General features: G+C 40.6%; 3 pseudogenes; 2 read left to right on the top strand and 1 right to left on the bottom strand.

Annotated features, from left to right (window-relative positions):
• The first annotated feature begins 3,813 nt into the window (after window positions 1-3,813).
• On the top strand, window positions 3,814-3,932 carry LOC134964986 (5S ribosomal RNA; annotated as a pseudogene).
• A 3,270-nt stretch (window positions 3,933-7,202) lies between these two features.
• Window positions 7,203-7,321, bottom strand: LOC134963226 (5S ribosomal RNA; annotated as a pseudogene).
• Window positions 7,322-19,817: 12,496 nt separating this feature from the next.
• LOC134964028 (5S ribosomal RNA) lies at window positions 19,818-19,936 on the top strand (annotated as a pseudogene).
• The last annotated feature ends 259 nt before the right edge of the window (window positions 19,937-20,195 follow it).

Genomic DNA, 20,195 nt, shown 5'->3' with positions numbered 1-20,195 from the left:
ATTCAAAATTACTCCACAATGTAGCACAATCTTATTCATCTTATACGTAATGCCCCACCCGTAGTAGTAGCATCCTTATATGTAATGCCCCCCAGTAGTAGTAGCGTCCTTATACATAGTGCACCCCCAGTAGTAGTAGCATCCTTATGCATAATGCCCCCCAGTAGTAGTAGCATCCTTATGCATAATGCCCCCCCAGTAGTAGTAGCATCCTTATGCATAATGCCCCACCAGTAGGAGTAGCATCCTTATGCATAATGCCCCCCCAGTAGTAGTAGCATCCTTATGCATAATGCCCCCCCCAGTAGTAGTAGCATCCTTATACATAATGCCCCCCAGTAGTAGTAGCATCCTTATACATAATGCCCCCCAGTAGTAGTAGCATCCTTATACATAATGCCCCCTAGTAGTAGTAGCATCCTTATGCATAATGCCCCCCCAGTAGTAGTAGCATCCTTATGCATAATGCCCCCCCAGTAGTAGTAGCATCCTTATGCATAATGCCCCACCAGTAGGAGTAGCATCCTTATGTATAATGCCCCCCCAGTAGTAGTAGCATCCTTATACATAATGCCCCCCAGTAGTAGCAGCATCCTTATACATAATGCCCCCCAGTAGTAGTAGCATCCTTATACATAATGCCCCCCCAGTAGTAGTAGCATCCTTATACATAATGCACCCCAGTAGTAGTAGCATCCTTATACATAATGCCCCCCCAGTAGTAGCGTCCTTATACGTAGTGCACCCCCAATAGTAGAAGCGTCCTTATACGTAATTCCCCCTAGTAGTAGTAGCGTCCTTATACGTAATGCCCCCTCCAGTTGTAGTAGCGTCCGTATACGTAGTGCCCCCCCAGTAGTAGAAGCGTCCTTATACGTAATTCCCCTAGTAGTAGTAGCGTCCTTATACGTAATGCCCCCTCCAGTTGTAGTAGCGTCTTTATAAGTAGTGCACCCCCCCAGTAGTAGAAGCGTCCATATGCATAATTCCACCCTAGTAGTAGTAGCGTCCTTATACGTAATGCCCCCCCCCAGTTGTAGTAGCGTCCTTATACGTAGTACACCCCCAGTAGTAGTAGCGTCCTTACACGTAATGCACCCCCAGTAGTAGTACCGTCCTTATACATAATGCCCCCCCCCCCCAGTAGTAGCATCCTTATACGTAATGCCCTCCCCCAGTAGTAGTATTGTTATACGTAATGCCCCCCCAGTAATAGCAGCGTCCTATACATAAAGCCCCCAAATAGTAGTATCGTCCTTATACGTAATGACCCCCCAGTAGTAGCGTCGTTACACGCAATGGCCCCCATTAGTAGCATCGTTATACGTAATGCCCCCCCTGTAGTAGTAGCGTCCTTAAAGCACACATAAACGCACACAGACATACCACACACACACACACACACACACACACATTTCCCTCCCACACTTCACTTACCTAAGCCAGTCTCCCTACACTACAGCAGCCTGGTCCGTGTAGCTCCGCCACCTTCTGGCCCATTTAGCCCCACCTGCTTAGCTCCGCCCCCTTCGGTACCGTGCACAGCGCTGTCCTGTCACACAGGTGAGGGGAGGGAGGAGGATTTTCATGCTGCAGGTGCCGCAGCCAGTGCCTGTCATACAGTGACAGGCACAGCAGCAGCAGGGGGCACAGGACGGCGCAGCAGGGAAGGAATGCAGAGCAGGGGGAGCACCTCTCCGTCCCAGCGCCTCCCTGCACTGCATCCCTTTGCTGAGCGGGTAGCGCCGGGCCTGTCTGCACGCACCGGCTGCAGTGTGCAACCCTTTTCTTGCAAGGTGAATGACATTGGAGGGCATCTGGGGGGTGGCATTTCACGCACATGGTGGGCCAAACAGCAGTGTGGCTGCAATTAAATTGTCGATGCATCATGAGGAGGCCCCCAGCATGAAAGGAGATGGAAGTGAACGGAAGTGAACAAGCCCGTAACCGGGTGAAACGCGTTTTCCTTGCGGGCACCTTACCTCTCTGACATCTGAATGGGTGATATTTGATGCTTATTCAATCTATTGTACCAGATTCAATGCTAAAAAGTATATATATCTGCTTCAAAAATTACCTATATTGCTGGTGGTTCCAGCCAAATTGTACTGCATGTATGTGTACTTTTCCAGTTAGGTACAGTGTGATTTAACCCTATGACAGGGGCAGGGCTTTGACTGCCCAGCACCCACTGCGGGCACCCTGACTGACTGCCAATCGAATGAATAACACCCATTACTTGTCTGTTATAGCTAAGTCTCTCCATTTCAGCAAAGATTGCTATAATCTGGTTACTGAAAGAATCTTTATTAATAACATTTCTGGTGTCTTTCAGTGAATGAGCTTAGCATATCCACGTTTATTTTCTGTCAAATTGCATTATGAAAACATATCCTTTTTCGCATTCTCATTATCGGACAGATGTTGGCAATCCCGCATTTCAGTCTGCCATAAGTATTTTCAAACTGTGTGTGTCATGTTTATTGTTTCTTTGAGGACATATCACCAAAGCGACATTCGCACAGGTGATAATCCTTTTGCCTCACACATTAGTTCATATCAGAAACGTATATTTTTGTCGACAGACGACTTCCTGATAATATCACCGGTGATTGCCTAGGCCAGTGATTTTCAACCTTTTTTTACTTGCGTCACACCGAACAATATTTTAAAATTGCCAAGGCACACCATCAGTTCCCCACAGAAAAAAAACAAAACAAAAAACACACATTGGCCCTCACAGTAAAAAATATCCACATATACATTGGCCTACTTACACAGGAAAAACAATCACATTGATCCCCACATAAAGCATATTGCTCCCTACATAAATCCTATTGCTCCCCACATGAATTATTCATATTGTTCCCCCCCATAAATCCTTATTCTCCCCACATAAATCCTATTGTTCCCAACAGGACAAAAAAAATAACAAATATTACCCCCTACCGGTCAGCTGTCCTCCACCCTGTCCCTCAGTGGTGGGGATTGTTCATAGTGGAGTGCTGCGAATACTGAGCAGCGGGCAGTCGTGCAGGTGTGGGTGGGCCAGGAAAGCTGTGTATGCAGACAGGAACTGGAAGATAAATATGCAGGTGGGTGGGCTGGCTGGGTGGTGAGACACGGCGGCTGTGACCTATGATATCACATCGTTTTCAAGGCATTGGTCATGACCGGAGCACGACTGATCCTCTAAGAAGAGCCTGGGCCAACAGTTCACTCTGATGGTGCAGGAAGCTGCTCTGGCTCCACGGCACACCTTGCAACTGGTCATGGCACACTAGTGTGCCACGGCACACTGGTTGAAAAAGCCTGGCCTAGGCTATGGTGCACTGGATAAAATCTCTAATCACTGAATGCCATTAAAATTTGTCATGTATAAGTAGTGTCAGACATACCGAGTGATCTGACACTCGCAAAAACCCTGATTATTATTATTATTATTACTTTTTCTGTGAAGTGTTGTTGACTTCTGTTATAGTGATTTATTTGAACCAGGATCTATGAGTATCCAAAAAATAGAGGTGACCCAAAGGGACTTATTGTAATCCAATCTGATAGTCCATTGTAACTATTTGCCCTTATTCTTGAATTATTTTCCTGCTTTTCTTCTTTCTGTGAACTCTCATCCATGATTCTGGGGTGCGTGTCCCCTCAGGAGACACGTCTCTTCAGTCTAACATGGACAGCAGATTCACACCTACTCATCTATCACTTTTTCCCTTTTCCCACGCATTCTCAGCATTCCGTTTCCAAGGAGGAATCAATCCTCCCTTTTCGGTGCACTCTCATTGGTGCTATAGGATCAAATCTTCCTACGACCATACCCCTACGTTCACGCCCAATCTCGTCCGATCTTGGAAGCTTAACCTAGGTGGGCTGAGTCAGTACCTAGATGGGCGACCACTAGGGAATACCCAGTGAAGTAGGAAGACTCTCTTTCCTGTAGAAACTACACCAACAGCAGTATCACCACTTACACTCAATCCTCCTTTTTCTTTATTCTGTTTTCCCTTCATCTATGACAGTGGTTAATTATTAGAATTGTGATTCAGTGATTGGGTTTTCCCACTCATGAATTAACCCAATTTAGGGCTGCATTAATACAAACACAGTTTGTACAGATCTTGAGCAGACGGAAGTAGCATAATATGTAGCCATCTTCCGATATGCGTTTATCCAGGCATAATTAAGATCTGAACATTTTTCCAATCTTAGGAGACATTTCTCTCAAGTTGGCACATCCATGCTTGTCTAATATTAAATTTGTTTTGTTGAATTTCCGAGCATTTTAAAGAGTAGAAATAAAGACTATTTTCTAGATACTATTAACTTACATTTAGTTAACACAATAGTGCGCCCAAACAAGAGTCATACTTTTCTCTTTTCGTACATACCTGAAAGGAGATGGATGCAGATCTTGCTGCGGATGCAATGATCTGTGTCCATCTCTGAATGAGGTCCAATGTAATGACCTTATAATGAGCAAGTTTTCATTCTAGAAAACTCGTACACACCCGCACACTGTATTAGCCTCAAACTTAAAAACTTGCAGGCTATTACAGTGGTTGAGTTTTGCGACAAACTTGGACCTTCTAATGTGCGTGGGGTGCACATTTGTCCTGCACAACTAACTCACACCCCATTAAATCCCGCAAATTATTTGTATTTTTCTTGTTAATTTGCTAAATAAATTGTATATTTTGTTCTATGCTCTTGGTAGCATAATGGACTTGATCTATATTTATTTCACAGATCGCAGATGTTTGTTAATATATAATATTCTTATTATTCATTTTTTTCCTAAATATTTCATAATTTGGTACTATACAAATATATTATTAAAGTTAGTAAATAAAAGCAAATTTAAAGATTTTTTTTATTTCATTTTCGGTGCCAACAATGCAAATAATGAAAATAAATTATAGCTCAGAGCCTCAGACACATATACAAAATAAATTATAGCTCAGAGCCTCAGACACATATACATATACAAAATAAATTATAGCACAGACAACATTTAACAGCTAAAACTATATGTAGATTTTGATGAAAGTATGACTTAAGTAGTGTAGGCGTAAAATTGATTTTTATTGTGCAAGGTATGCATATTACACTTAATACTCTCTTCTACTTACAGACGCCCTGATTCTGAGCTGGGAATAAAGCAAGAAAGAGCAGGTAACTGTGGGTCTGATTCTGATTTGGTAGTAAAGCAAAAAAAAAGCAAGTAACTTCGTATTTGGAAAACAACATATTGCAATGCAAAGGGGGAAAATATCATTATTGGTTTTACATGCAGGGTAAATACTGGCTGATTTTATGGGGTAGGAAATTGGAAAAAATCCTGCCGCGCCCTCTGGACTGCTGCAAAAGGTAGGTAAAAGGAGATGTCACACAATCTCCAGAGACACAAATGTACAGAAAAAGAGATATTACCACCTAAACGCGCTGTCCAATCAAATTAAAAGCACCAACATAAACATAAATGGGAATATCCCAGCGATGAGGAGTAAATGTTCAATGTCCCAATTGATGAGAAAAAAGAAGAAAGTCTCTAGTCTTGAGAGGAAAAATTCAACATAGGAGATTCTTAAAAACGGAGGATTCCACGGGGTACACACCGTACTCACGTGGACAAGGGACGTCAAATGTTCGTACAGGTTTCTTTTCACATCGAAGATCCACTGGCGGGATATCTCTATAGGAGAAGATCTTCAAGCACGAATACCCAATTTCCTTAACTTCTATATATTAAGGTGATGTCAAATCCTCTCAGTAGTCGTCATACAGGGCCCTTCTGAAGGATGGATCCTCAGTGTATCATTAACTAGTATCCTCAGTGCTGTCCTTACTCTGAATTCAGAGTGAGGACAGCACTGAGGATACTAGCTCATGTACACAGCTAAAATGATACACTGAGGGCCCTGTATGACGACCACTGAGAGGATTTGACATCACCTTAATATATAGAAGTTAAAGAAATTGGGTATTCGTGCTTGAAGGACTTCTCCTATAGAGATATCCCGCCAGTGGATCTTCGATGTGAAAAGAAACCTCTACGAACATTTGACGTCCCTTGTCCACGTGAGTACGGTGTGTACCCCGTGGAATCCTCCGTTTTTAAGAATCTCCTATGTTGAATTTTTCCTCTCAAGACTAGAGACTTTCTTCTTTTTTCTCATCAATTGGGACATTGAACATTTACTCCTCATCGCTGGGATATTCCCATTTATGTTTATGTTGGTGTTTTTCATTTGATTGGACAGCGCGTTTAGGTGGTAATATCTCTTTTTCTGTACACTGGCTGATTTTGCATGAAGCCCAGAAAAAAGCTGGACAGCTTTATTTTTAAAATGCAATTTATATTTACGCTTGTACAAACCCTTATTATACCTAACTCTCTCTGTACATCTTAAATCTACCCTACCTGCAGTGCAACATGGTTTTTCCAAGGTGAAAAGAAACTTACTCTTTCTTGCTTTATTTCCAACTCAAAATCAGGTAGAGGTAGAATGTGGGAGGGAAGGGATGTTTCAACATATGGCAAATATAGTCAGGGCAGGCGACATGGGGGGGGGGGGGGTGTGTGTCAAAGGCAGTTATGTGCGGTGGGGTGAGGCAGGTGACGCAGAGCCTTTCCTGTCACACTTATGTTTAATTGAGAAGGGTTGGGTTGGGAATACCGCACAGGGTTAAATGGATTATCAAAAATAATAATAAATAAAATGTTGTCTCCGAGAAAAGCCGAAGGTTTAGACAGTAGTCTAAAATTTATCACCTTCTACCATGAGTTTAATATCTATGGGTAGACAAAATGGTGATTGTCAGCGGTGCTCCCAAAGGTCCAAACGTATTTGAAAATAGAAAGAAAAAAGCTAGAAAAAAGTGACCTTGGTTGGGAGCACTCACTCCCGGAGAGTAACTTGAAATTATTGGTATATATATGAGTGATGATGTAACAATGAAGTATTTAAAACGTAACTTTTAATAGTATGTCTATATAAGAAATGGGGTACACGAATTAAAATTGAATTTTTTTTTCATGAATAATAAATAAATGGCTCTAAACTTTATGAGCCATACTTAAGACTAAGTCTGCGAACATATTGATGGATTACTACTGTGGTAATTTGGTGTCTGGCAAGCATAAGCCCATCCTCCCGTGGAGTCAGCACAAGCCCCAATTAGGTACCATCAGTAACCTACAACACCTGGTATTCCTAAATGGTCTCCCACTAAAGTACTGACCAGGCCCAACACTGTATTGCCTCCAAGATCAGACGGGGTTGGGCATATCCAGTGTGGTATGGTAGTAGGTTACGTATGGAAAAGAGCAGCAAGTGCAGCTGTTATGTAACAGAATGAGAGATGTTTGTTATTGTGCCAGTTTTATAGAATGCATGTGTCTAACCCGTTGAGGATATTTAGTTGACCATCATTTCACCGATTGGCAGCCCAAACACATGGGTATGCGGAGGTTAAATCATATGGTCAACAGGGGTTAGTGACAACAAGCCTCTGTTTTTCCTGTGTATAGCGTGAGGCAGAACGAGGAAAATAGCCTATTATGATTTAAGGCATATATAACAAACAAACACAAAATCTGAAAAGAGGATATCTGTTATTGCAGACTGGATATACCTGTCAGAAAGACATTAATTGAGTAATACTTTTTGATACATCGACATTAATAAAGATATTGTCTATGCTAGATGTCAAATGTGATGTTAGTTTGTATCAAAGGAAAAAACATGAAAAAGCTAGCAACAATAACAGGAAAATGAATAATTTAGTGTGTTTTTATAACATCCAATGTCCCAGATACAATTATTTCCACCTTCAAAGTATATATCAAGAAAAAAAGGGGGAATTTTAGGGACACAGAATACTTGCTGCAATAGTAAACAGTCAAATACTGGCAGCCAGTGCATTAGATACAATTATTGCCATGAACTCTGCATAGGTTGATACAAAGAGGCCTATAACATCCAATGTCCCAGATACAATTATAGCCACCTTTAAAGTATATATCAAGAAAAAAAGGGGGAATTTTTAGGGACACAGAATACTTGCTGCAATAGTAAACAGTCAAATACTGGCAGCCAGTGCATTAGATACAATTATTGCCATGAACTCTGCATAGGTTGATACAAAGAGGCCTATAGCATCCAATGTCCCAGATACAATTATAACCACCTTCTAAGTATATATGAAGAAAAAAGGGGGAATTATAGGGACAAAGAATACTTGCTGCAATAATAAACAGTCAAAATACTGGCAGCCAATATATTAGATACAATTGTTGCCATAAACTCTGTATAAGCTAATACAAAGAGGCCAGGCAAATTTAAGAGAAAAACACACAACATACAATGCTGCAACTTGAGGTGCCCTGCGGTGTGCTCTATGTATGTTCTCAATTCATACAATTAAACATAACAAAGAGCCTGGATAATTTTATAACCAGAGTTGCGGCTGATTACCACGGATAGAGATGCAGTAGATCATATAGAACACCTATAGTGAATGGTACTTATATACTTGCTGCTCACAACCAGCATCATAAATAGCCCAATTCGGCGTTGGCTTTAACATTGGAGGTGAGGTCAAACTGGACAGGGAAGGGGGGAGGGATACTTATTCTACTGTGCGCCTCCCCATCCCATCAGGTGCCGCTAAAACGCTTGAGTCCGTGCGGTATGCAGGCTGGGCGTCTCGCCCGGTCTCCTCTTCTCTGCCGCTGGTCTGAGCCTGGTCACGTGAGAGCGCTCTCCGTGACCCTAATCACGTACCCAACGTACGTTTCGCAGCAGGCTTGTTCACGGGCAACAATTGTATCTAATGCACTGGCTGCCAGTATTTGACTGTTTACTATTGCAGCAAGTATTCTGTGTCCCTAAAAATTCCCCCTTTTTTCCCTTGATATATACTTTAAAGGTGGCTATAATTGTATCTGGGACATTGGATGTTATAGGCCTCTTTGTATCAACCTATGCAGAGTTCATGGCAATAATTGTATCTAATGCACTGGCTGCCAGTATTTGACTGTTTACTATTGCAGCAAGTATTCTGTGTCCCTAAAATTCCCCCTTCTTTTCTTGATATATACTTTGAAGGTGGATATAATTGTATCTGGGACATTGGATGTTATAAAAACACACTCAATAATTCATTTTCCTGTTATTGTTGCTAGCTTTTTCATGTTTTTTCCTTTGATACAAACTAACATCACATTTGACATCTAGCACAGACAATATCTTTATTAATGTCGATGTATCAAAAAGTATTATTTAATTAATGTCTTTCTGACAGGTATATCCAGACTGCAATAACAGATATCCTCTTTTCAGATTTTGTGCTTGTTTGTTATTGTAACCCCACCTTATTCCTAGATGTGGGCCACTAATATATGTTTGTGCCTCCACCCAAGCTATTTTATTGCAGTATATGCAGTTAGGCTGCTTAGGTAACCTTATTAGTTTAGTTATTAAATAATGAAAGGGGCTTAATCAATGTTATTACTATAATATGTCCATATATATATATTTTTGCTTTACCTTACCCATTTATCCTTTCTTCTTTACAGATTCCTCAAATCCGCGTTACATACTATTATCCAGTCTATTTAATGGTAAGTGTATAGTTTTATTACATTCCCTATACTCAGAAGCATAAATCCAAATATTTAGATAACACAGTCACTTTTCATATCCTTTGCTATATTCCCCAATACCTATACATATAAATACTGCATGCAATACACAAAATTTGTTATTAACCTTGCTTATTGAGTTACCCGGGTACTCTTTACGACTAAAAAACTTTGCGCAAGTTGGGGCCCATACAGTTAAACAGTTGAATAGAAGTATAATGTTCCTGTGCTTATCTTCCGTCTATAAATATGAAAACTCCTTAGTTCCTTTGAGACTAATGCCAAATGTTACTTTAGTTTCAGTTTGCAAATAACTCTTTCAGCTGCAGTGGTCAGGGTAAAGTTACATTTGTATCCACTCATATGCAGTAGACTAACATCTCACTATATAAATAGAGCTGATAACAGGGCCAGTTATTTGCTTGGTGAGAGTTATTAACTGTTACTCCAGTCCAGTGTCAAATTGCAACTAAGCCTTTCAACCTGAAATGTTTAGACATTTGTATCCACTTGAGATATTTGAGTTAATTGTGTCAGACCTAGTACTCCAATTGTATCAGCCAGTTTCTGTGCAATCTGTTTCCTTCTATTTCTGATCCAATCCAGTGTTAAATATATATATATATATCCCACAATAGTGAGTTAACATAAGTTTTCACTGCAACTTTCCTTCAATGTCTTTCCTTATGTACATCAAGATATTAAATTAATTGCTAGCCTTGTATTTTCCAATCCTTACTCATTTGCATACTCTGTTTCATCTCCCTTTGATATGTAAATATATATAATTAAAATTTCCATATCCTTTACGTTCAGTCTCAATGTTCAACCATATATGTTTTATTTTTTCCTGGTATCAGTATGCAACATAACGGCTAGTATATGTTTGCAATATATCAACAGCTGATCTTCCTATTAATTTAATGTCTCACAGGTGCAAGTCCAAATATCACTAAAAAAGAGGTGTTGCTGTGTTGCTTGTTTCACTTATGTCTCACCATGCAGCACTGGTATCTGCAATAAGTTAACTTAAAACCAGTGGTAGTATGCTTTAGGTGTAATAGATATATTAGATGTAGTTTTTGTTTCACTTATACCTCCAGTGGGATAGGATCAGTCTGACCTGTCTGGCTGGGCTTCCCCGACTCTCTCCCTGCCTCTGTCCCTGGACACACTCTGAAGCTGCTGGGCTTCCTATTCTCCCCTCTTTGCCTCGTCTCCTCATAAGGTGCTGCACGAAGATGCCGCTGGCGGAGGGTCTCTCTTTCTCTACCTCCGCTGACCTGACATGGTCAGGCTACTCCTTGCCCTGAAGAGGATGGCCCGTGACCAAACTGAGAGCCGACGCTTCGGTGGTAGGACACACTGTCTTAGAGCCCCAGCCGCCGCCAAGAATGTTACAGCGTTTACAGCTCTGTTAAGCGGCGGCAGCAATGAGGCTCCATCAGCATCACCACCCCAGCTCTATCTGCGCCGCTCTCAGCCTTCTGCCGGCTCCAGCCAACAGTCCTGTGTGGGCTATACCCCCGAGCCTGTGCCGCCGCTGTGTTTACAGCAGTTACAGCTCCTGGCAGCAACAGACTTTAGGCAGGTAAGCGCTAACAGGAGGAACAGCAGACTGACTCGCCGCCGGCTGGGAGCGTCTTTTATACGCTCTCCTTTACCGGCACGCGAGTCTCCTCTCTGCACACGGCCCTTCCTCTCCACCGGCACGCGAGCCACTTCTCTACACACGGCCTCTGGTTTACCGGCACGCGAGTCTCCTCTCTGCACACGGCCCCTTCTTTTACCGGCACGCGAGCGAGTCTCCTCTCTGCACATGGCCCCTTCTTTTACCGGCACGCGAGTCTCCTTGTTCACACAACCATCCAATACAGGTGTGCAGATGCTAGCCAGCTAAATCCACACCGCCAACCCCATCTACCCCCACGGGTCCCTAGTTGCAGAACTAACCAAATAAAATGGATAATATATTTACATTCTTCACACCCCACTACCTCCCATACCATATATATACACATGAATTAGACATATATCATTGGCTCAAATAAATTAATACATATAAATAGTCACTACAATACCAATAAACTCACCATCAATTTTTCATGTACAGAACAATTTATATTTATGTTACACTCTTCCCCTGGTGCTTCATTGAATGAAATGTAAATGGATCACCATCTTAACTCTAACTGGAAAAAATCATCTCCATAGTAAGGCCATACATTAACCATGTTCGGATGCACTATTCGTGGTACAAGACTAGGTACCCCCAATTCATTATAAGTTAAAATAGACGGAGGATGACATATTCTTCTAGGCCTTGCTGTAACTTGCTGTTCTACCTCATTTTCAGTTTGAATAGAAGAACAATAATTAGAATCCCAATCCTCCGGTCTATATTCCCCCCAGCTACTGATGTCATCACTAGCTTCTCTATAAGAGTTGTCCATTTGGTTCACTAAATTTTCATCAGAGAGGAATCCAATGGGATTATTAGTATTCCCCTCTTGAAAGAGCTTTCCAAGGTAATCATCTATTGTGCTATTTCCATCTCTAAAGTAACATCCTGGCCCTGTAAGGTCATCCACTAAGTTTTCCACATCATCATTCTCATTTTTAACAAGTTGCTCAGATCCATTCTCTATATCCTTTACATCAAAACTCATTGTAGGGTCATTTTTATAATTATTTAAACGAACTTCACGTCCTATAGGAAGCAAATGTTGTCTATGGAAAGTTAATACAGTTTCCTCCCCAGTTTCTGGCCTGATTTTATATACAGGTAATCCAGGAAACTTTTCTATTATTACGAAAGGATCTTCTCTCCACCTATTACTTATTTTAAACTTTCTAGGCGTCCCAAGTTGTTTTAATAACACTCTATCCCCAGGAGCCAAAACCTGATCTCGTACTTTCCTATCACAATAGCTTTTATTTTTAATCTCTAATTTAGAAGTATTTTCATTGGCTATATTATATGCTTTTTGCAAGTCTTCTCTCAATTTCTTAATATATTTAATATGAGAAATAGCGGGTTTATTACTAGTGGAAATTCCCATGCACACGTCTATGGGAAGTCTAGCCTCTCGCCCAAACATCAAAGCATAAGGAGAATACCCTGTAGCTTCATTTCGTGTACAATTATAAGCATGTATCAAACGGTCAATATGTCTTTTCCAATGGTTTTTATCAAATGGATTCAGAGTCCCTAACATATCCAACAAGGTTCTGTTGAATCTTTCAGGTTGGGGGTTTCCCTGAGGATGATAAGGGGTGGTTCTTGATTTAGTTATCCCACAAATGATACAGAGTTCCTTAATCAATCTACTCTCGAACTCTCTCCCTTGATCTGAATGTAATCGGTTAGGTAGACCGTAATGAACAAAATATTTATCCCATAAGGTATTAGCTACAGTATGTGCTTTCTGATTTGGTGTAACATATGCCTGGGCATACCTTGTAAAATGATCAGTAATTTTTAATATGTGGCATTTTTTTTCTGGTTCTACTGCTATTGTTAAAAAATCCATACAGACTAGATCCATAGGACCATTACTTCTAAAATTTACTAGTGGGGCACATTGACTACTTACAGTCTTTCGTACTATACAATTTCCACAATTTTGGCAATATGTTTCTATTTCTTTCCTCATACCCGGCCAATAAAACCTGTCATATATTAAATTTAAGGTTTTATCATTTCCTAAATGGCCATGGTCATCATGTAATGCTTTCAATACCATAGATCGATATACCTTTGGCAATACCAATTGATATATTTTTTTCTCTTGCCTTCCAATTACCCGATATAATAACCCATTAACCATCAATAAGTGTTTCCTTTGTCTTTCTAATAACCTTACTTCACTAGAAGCATTAGATATCAAGGAGTCCCAAGTTTTTTTTTCTTTATTTTTTATCAACTCAGATATAATACATCCTATATCTGAATCCTTTCGCTGATCTTCCTGTATTTGGCTTTTTCTGAGTTTTGGTAATCCCTTTAATTCTAAATGATTCAACCAGCAATATGATAGGGGCAGAGCTTTCTCAGTGGCACCTAATGAATTTAATAATTCCTTTGGAATAATTTCCTTAATCTGAACATGATGACACATCCCCTTCACTTCCACAGCCGGTACCTCAATCCATTCATCGATAGTAACATTATCACCTTGATTAGGTATTCGGGATAATGAATCGGCATCAATATTATTAATTCCTGGCCTATATTTTAAAGAAAAATCATATAGAGCCAAAGCTGCCAACCATCTGTGTCCAGTTGCATCTAATTTTGCAGTAGTAAGGATATATGTTAAAGGATTGTTATCTGTGTGAATCTCAAAGGTTACCCCATATAAATATTCATGAAATTTTTCAACCACACACCATTTTAAAGCTAAAAACTCCAATTTGTGGGTGGGGTAATTTCTCTCACTAACAGATAACCCCCTACTGGTGAAAGACACAGGCTTTAATTCTTCATCATGCTTTTGATACAATACACCTCCAATGCCTTCTTGTGAAGCATCTATATGAAGTACATGTGGAAGTGAAGGGTTTGCGTATGCTAGAACTGGAGCCCCAGTTAATTTTAATTTTAATTTTTGGAATGCCATTTCACATTCCTCAGTCCACCGCTCACCAAAAAGTGCATTAGGTTTAAACCAACACTTAGGGGTTATTTTGGTCTCTTTCTTCCTACTGGTAGGGGGATATCCTCTAGTCAAATCAGTAAGGGGTTTAGAGATTTTAGAATAATTAGGAATACATCTGCGGTAGTACCCGCAAAAACCTAAAAAAGATCTGAGATCTTTAAGTTTATTTGGCCTAGGCCAATTTACCACAGCCTCAACTTTTGCTGGGTCAGTAGCAATTCCTTCTCTATTTACAATGTGTCCCAAATATTTCACTGATGATCTGCATAGCTGACATTTGTCAATAGACAACTTCAATCCCCCTTCAATTAATCTATCCAACACTTTAATAAGACGGGTGTTGTGCTCTTGAATGGAACTTCCAAAAACAATAATGTCATCTAAATAAACAATGACTTCCCTATAATTCATATCCCCGATTACTTTATCCATTGTCCTCTGGAATGTAGCTGGGGCTCCCTTAATTCCCTGGGGCATTTTTAGGAATTCAAAAAAACCTAATGGGCAAATAAATGCAGTTTTGTCTCTATCTTCTGGGCGCATGGGAATCTGGTAGAATCCATTCCGTAGGTCCAATACCGAAAACCATATACTTCCCTGCAAACAGTCCAATGCTTCATCAATTTTAGGAACCGTGTACTGATCTGGGACAGTTCTTGCATTAAGGGTCCTGTAATCTACACACATACGAATCTTCCCATTTTTTTTTTTAGCAATTACGATTGGAGAAGCATATGGACTGCGAGATTCTATAATAATTTGATTCTCTAACAACCCCTTTAAGTGTAACCGGACATCCTCAAAATCCGCAGGAGCTATTCTGCGAGATCTTTCACGAAAAGGACTTGTATCCATGAGTTCTATACTGTGTTCTACTCCTTTTGCCTCTCCTAAATCCCATTCATCAGATGAAAAAACCTTTCTCCTACTTCTCATTTCCCTTATCAAAGAATCTTTGTCCCCTTCTGGAATATCACTATTTTGGAAACAAACTTCGAATTCTCCCTTTTCCATCTCAAGCTTATCTCTAGGTTGAATTATCCATGTAAGTCCTGCTTCAGTAATCTTTTCCTCCCTATGTCTATCCTGACACCATTCTGATAACTCAGTGTACAATTGGGTATTAGTACCTATATTCACTGGAAGTTCATTCCTACCTCCTTGGATCTCTGGACAAATCAAAGCGATAAAAGGAACCTGCAATGGTTGTTCATGGATTTTTTTATCAAATTCAAGAGTAACTTGTACATACCCTAGATAAGGATATTTACTCACACTTAAGCCCCAAATTATTAATCCATTAAGGGGTTGTATTTGCACATCAGAAATGTGTTCATTATACCAAGATTCAAAAATAGTTGATACCTGGGAACCACTATCTAGTAATACTTTACACTTTTTCCCATTAATGGATGCAGAGACTATCGGCGTAGGACCCATCAAGCCTTCTGGAATTTTCCCATTCCACCAGGAATTCCCCATAGCGCAGTAGCTGACTTCTAGGGGGACTGTGAGGGGTTCACAGTCCTCCCCTGCCCGTTTCCCTGCCCAGAAAGATTATGGCTGTTCACTACGGTATTATTATTATCACTAACTCTTTGTGAAAGATTTCCAGTATCAACAATACATTCATATGCCCTATGTCCTAACCTACCGCAGTTGAAACATCCTCGGCCTCTATTATTATAATTACTTCCCCTTCCCCTCATAGATATATTATTGTTTGTCCTTGATGAGGAAATACTAGAATTACTGTTGGTATGTAAGCCCATAAACTGTTCTAGTTTTTTATTTTGTTCCCCTATTATTTTAAGTATTTTTTCTTCAAATGGATTCACTTCTACCACTGGTTGTATCACTTTTACCTTTTTTATAGTTTTTTCTCTCATCTCAATTAATGCCTCCTCCTGCTTCACTTCCTTTAACAAATCATTAAAAGTGGGAGGGGTCTCTCTTATCCCTGAACACCTTAACATTTGAGCCACAAAGTCAGTGGTCAATGCTCCTCTAAGGAGCTGTCTCATCCTACTTCCATCCACCTCCTCTCTAGTAATACCTCCTTTATCCACTATTTTATATAAGAGTTTATCAATTCTAATCAAATAAGCACTAAGTTTCTCCCCGGGTTCTTGGAATGTATGATGGTATCTTGATGTCAAATCTCCCACATCCTCTAAAGTACCATATGCATAATCCAAAGCTTCGAAATATGTTTCAAGTGTAGCTTGCGGGTTGCTTCTTCTGGCTGCCTGAATAATACCCATGGCTGGTCCCCTCAAACTCTCTACTACCCTCTGCCTTTTTATTTGGTCGGGACATTGCCACTCTTCAGCTTGCTGAACAGCAGCTTCTTTCCACGCTTCGTATATTTCTTCCCCAAGTGGCACAGGCACGATCCCTGAAAATATTCTTAATCTCCTGTAACTTCCCTCATAGTGCCATCGTTTCAACTGTGTAACCACTCTATCTACCATGGTTTCAAACTGCCCTCCATTTACATTGGCACCATTCCCCTGGGTATTGCCACTATCATTAACCCTCTCTGGGTTTTCAGCAGAGGCTGAAATATGGGCACTAACTGCTTCTTCCTCACTACTTTTAGGCCATATAATGCGCCACAGTCTTCCACTCTCTCCCCCAGCTACTATCATAGTAGGTATTAATCTAGCATCTAGCTCTTTTTCTGTCTCTATCAAAATGGTCACAACTCTCCCTAATTCCTCTCTGTATACACCAGGTGTATAATTCCTCTCCTGAGATCCTCTCCATTATAATGTCCTATATTGTCCTGAATATTCGTCTCGGCTAAGTGCCTCCAAAATGTAACCCCACCTTATTCCTAGATGTGGGCCACTAATATATGTTTGTGCCTCCACCCAAGCTATTTTATTGCAGTATATGCAGTTAGGCTGCTTAGGTAACCTTATTAGTTTAGTTATTAAATAATGAAAGGGGCTTAATCAATGTTATTACTATAATATGTCCATATATATATATTTTTACTTTACCTTACCCATTTATCCTTTCTTCTTTACAGATTCCTCAAATCCGCGTTACATACTATTATCCAGTCTATTTAATGGTAAGTGTATAGTTTTATTACATTCCCTATACTCAGAAGCATAAATCCAAATATTTAGATAACACAGTCACTTTTCTTATCCTTTGCTATATTCCCCAATACCTATACATATAAATACTGCATGCAATACACAAAATTTGTTATTAACCTTGCTTATTGAGTTACCCGGGTACTCTTTACGACTAAAAAACTTTGCGCAAGTTGGGGCCCATACAGTTAAACAGTTGAATAGAAGTATAATGTTCCTGTGCTTATCTTCTGTCCATAAATATGAAAACTCCTTAGTTCCTTTGAGACTAATGCCAAATGTTACTTTAGTTTCAGTTTGCAAATAACTCTATCAGCTGCGGTGGTCAGGGTAAAGTTACATTTGTATCCACTCATATGCAGTAGACTAACATCTTACTATATAAATAGAGCTGATAACAGGGCCAGTTATTTGCTTGGTGAGAGTTATTAACTGTTACTCCAGTGTCAAATTGCAACTAAGCCTTTCAACCTGAAATGTTTAGACATTTGTATCCACTTGAGATATTTGAGTTAATTGTGTCAGACCTAGTACTCCAATTGTATCAGCCAGTTTCTGTGCAATCTGTTTCCTTCTATTTCTGATCCAATCCAGTGTTAAATATATATATATATATCCCACAATAGTGAGTTAACATAAGTTTTCACTGCAACTTTCCTTCAATGTCTTTCCTTATGTACATCAAGATATTAAATTAATTGCTAGCCTTGTATTTTCCAATCCTTACTCATTTGCATACTCTGTTTCATCTCCCTTTGATATGTAAATATATATAATTAAAATTTCCATATCCTTTACGTTCAGTCTCAATGTTCAACCATATATGTGTTATTTTTTCCTGGTATCAGTATGCAACATAACGGCTAGTATATGTTTGCAATATATCAACAGCTGATCTTCCTATTAATTTAATGTCTCACAGGTGCAAGTCCAAATATCACTAAAAAAGAGGTGTTGCTGTGTTGCTTGTTTCACTTATGTCTCACCATGCAGCACTGGTATCTGCAATAAGTTAACTTAAAACCAGTGGTAGTATGCTTTAGGTGTAATAGATATATTAGATGTAGTTTTTGTTTCACTTACACCTCCAGTGGGATAGGATAAGTCTGACCTGTCTGGCTGGGCTTCCCCGACTCTCTCCCTGCCTCTGTCTCTGGACACACTCTGAAGCTGCTGGGCTTCCTATTCTCCCTCTTTGCCTCGTCTCCTCATAAGGTGCTGCACGAAGATGCCGCTGGCGGAGGGTCTCTCTTTCTCTACCTCCGCTGACCTGACACGGTCAGGCTACTCCTTGCCCGGAAGAGGATGGCCCGTGACCAAACTGAGAGCTGACGCTTCGGTGGTAGGACACACTGTCTTAGAGCCCCAGCCGCCGCCAAGAATGTTACAGCGTTTACAGCTCTGTTAAGCGGCGGCAGCAATGAGGCTCCATCAGCATCACCACCCCAGCTCTATCTGCGCCGCTCTCAGCCTTCTGCCGGCTCCAGCCAACAGTCCTGTGTGGGCTATACCCCCGAGCCTGTGCCGCCGCTGTGTTTACAGCAGTTACAGCTCTTGGCAGCAACAGACTTTAGGCAGGTAAGCGCTAACAGGAGGAACAGCAGACTGACTCGCCGCCGGCTGGGAGCGTCTTTTATACGCTCTCCTTTACCGGCACGCGAGTCTCCTCTCTGCACACGGCACTTCCTCTCCACCAGCACGCGAGCCACTTCTCTACACACGGCCTCTGGTTTACCGGCACGTGAGTCTCCTCTCTGCACATGGCCCCTTCTTTTACCGGCACGCGAGCGAGTCTCCTCTCTGCACACGGCCCCTTCTTTTACCGGCACGCGAGTCTCCTTGTTCACACAACCATCCAATACTGGTGTGCAGATGCTAGCCAGCTAAATCCACACCGCCAACCCCATCTACCCCCACGGGTCCCTAGTTGCAGAACTAACCAAATAAAATAGATAATATATTTACATTCTTCACACCCCACTACCTCCCATACCATATATATACACATGAATTAGACATATATCATTGGCTCAAATAAATTAATACATATAAATAGTCACTACAATACCAATAAACTCACCATCAATTTTTCATGTACAGAACAATTTATATTTATGTTACATTATATATGCCTTAAATCATAATAGGCTATTTTCCTCGTTCTGTCTCACGCTATGCACAGGAAAAACAGAGGCTTGTTGTCACTAACCCCTGTTGACCATATGATTTAACCTCCGCATACCCATGTGTTTGGGCTGCCAATCGGTGCAATGATGGTCAACTAAATATCATCAACGGGTTAGACACATGCATTCTATAAAACTGGCACAATAACAAACATCTCTCATTCTGTTACATAACAGCTGCACTTGCTGCTCTTTTCCATACGTAACCTACTACCATACCACACTGGATATGTCCAACCCCGTCTGATCTTGGAGGCAATACAGTGTTGGGCCTGGTCAGTACTTTAGTGGGAGACCATTTAGGAATACCAGGTGTTGTAGGTTACTGATGGTACCTAATTGGGGCTTGTGCTGACTGCACGGGAAGATGGGCTTATGCTTGCCAGACACCGAATTACCACAGTAGTAATCCATCAATATGTTCGCAGACTCAGTCTTAAGTGTGGCTCATAAAGTTTAGAGCCATTTATTTATTATTCATGCAATTTTTTTGCAATTTTAATTCGTGTACCCCATTTCTTATATAGACATACTATTAAAAGTTACGTTTTAAATACTTCATTGTTACATCATCACTCATATA

Source organism: Pseudophryne corroboree, chromosome 9 (genome assembly GCF_028390025.1).
Source record: "Pseudophryne corroboree isolate aPseCor3 chromosome 9, aPseCor3.hap2, whole genome shotgun sequence".
Taxonomy (NCBI): Eukaryota; Metazoa; Chordata; class Amphibia; order Anura; family Myobatrachidae; genus Pseudophryne; species Pseudophryne corroboree.
The sequence above is the reverse complement of the archived record's forward strand: the minus strand, read 5'-3'. Positions and strand labels throughout refer to the sequence as shown.